At 54.7% G+C, this 1,829-nt stretch overlaps 1 protein-coding gene across 1 annotated transcript in view; it reads right to left on the reverse strand.

Annotated features, from left to right (window-relative positions):
- DBH (dopamine beta-hydroxylase) overlaps positions 1-1,829 on the reverse strand; it is a 22,175-nt gene that overhangs the window by 15,776 nt on the left and 4,570 nt on the right. The gene's annotated exons all lie outside the window — the stretch shown is intronic.

Genomic DNA, 1,829 nt, shown 5'->3' on the forward strand with positions numbered 1-1,829 from the left:
GGAGGGACAGCGCATGTCAGAGCCAGCAAAGAAAGGCAGAGGAGGGATGTGCACGTGTCTGACCCCTGCCCCGTGGCAATGGGGACGTTGGATGATAGGGTCTCCGTGTCATTGTCTACAAGCGCAATAGCGTCAGCCAGAACCAGGCCAGGGACAGACCACCAACTGCTCACATGCAAGCTCAGGTTGAAGCCGAAGAGGAAGAAAGCAAGTCCATGGGAGCCAAACATGACCTTGAGCACATCCCCTCTGAATTGAGAGGCTGCCTTGAGCCCTGCCGGCTGAAGGCCCGTGAGCTGCGGATGGCAGGAGATGACCACACGAGGGAAGCAAGAGGCCGTGCTGTCAACGAGAAGTCCAAAGCGATGTCAGAAGAGACCCTGAAAGCTGCTCCTCCGTGGAGAGTAGCGAAGGCAAGTGGAAGAAATGGTCCGAGTCAAAGAGCTGCATAGAAGGCGCCTCCAAGAGGCACCGTGAACGGCCAGAGGAGCGTCTTCTAAGAAAACGTGCAGAGACCTGGGGACAGACGGCCGTCCAGAGAAGCACACGGTTAGTGCTTCTCAAGCCGAAAGAACTGAAGTGAAAATCCAAGCCCCACGTTGTCCTCCTTAAAGATTCCAGGGCCAACACACTGAATGATGCGGGCAGCCTCAAAGGGAGATGGAAGGAAGACACAGAGTTACTGGATGGAACGTCCAGCTGTGTCCAGAGGTTGCACCTGAGCAAGGACCATTGGCACCGCAAGAAGTCCTATCCGCACTGAAGGCACGGACGTAAAAGAAAGCTTGGACCGGATGCTGATGACAAGGTGTCACCGAGCTGACGAAGCCCTGGGGCACTCACTCATCTCTGCCAAGGCCTACCAAGGCAACCCAACCGAGTGTGGAGATGCTCACACAGAGGCCATGGGTGCCACGTGCCAGTGAAAGATGCACACCCGTACCACGACGATGTGGTGCCGAGAGAAGCAGATGTGTCCGTTGGATTCAGCAGAGGATGTGGCCCAAGAGACATCATCGCTGATCTCAGATGGGTCTTGGCTGAACGCAAAGAACACCACGCAGATGTTTGCCTGTGTCTTGTTGACCGCGTGACAAGCCACGAGTGACATTGGGGAGCATGGAAATTCCGGAGCACATCACTGTGTTCATGCAAAACCTGTGCTCAGACCAAGAAGCAGTGGTGTGACCCTCACGAAGAACGCGTGTGAATCTAAGTCAGGAAAGGCAGGCCTCTGCTGTGCCTCTCACCGGAGTGACCGATCGGCACCCTGAGCAAATGCCCCGAGAAGCGGAGGGAGAAGAGTCCGGCATCGGGATCGGAGGAAGGCTCGTGAGCAACATGCACTATGTAGCTGACACCACCTTACTTTCTGACAGCGAGGAGGCCTCGAGGCCCTCGCTGATGAGGGACCGAAGACTGCAGGCTTCCATACGGACAGCCCCTCACCATGAAGATAAAATTACCCGCCCAGCCGGGCCCATCGGCAACATCATGGTAAACGGAGGAGAGCAGATTGCCGTGGTCCAGGATGGCAGTGGCAGGCGAGTGATCCCACGATGTGCTCGGTTGGCACCGACTCCTCCGTTCCCCCAAAGTTCTCAAGAGCAGACACCGAAGCACACCTGAGCCAAGCCACGGTGTTTTCGATCATCTCGTTTGCATGTGAAAGTTGGACAGTTAAAAGAATTTGATACGACGATGATGACATTATGACCTTCAAATATAAAATTTTCAAATTATGATGTTGGAAAGAATATGGAAAGTATCATGGACCTTCCAGAACCTTCCAAGACCTTCCAGCCGGTCTTGGGAGAAAGAGAGCCAGA

The sequence above is a fragment of the Echinops telfairi genome, unplaced genomic scaffold (genome assembly GCF_000313985.2).
Source record: "Echinops telfairi isolate 266 unplaced genomic scaffold, ASM31398v2 ScPeMD7_25;HRSCAF=90, whole genome shotgun sequence".
Lineage (NCBI taxonomy): Eukaryota > Metazoa > Chordata > Mammalia > Afrosoricida > Tenrecidae > Echinops > Echinops telfairi.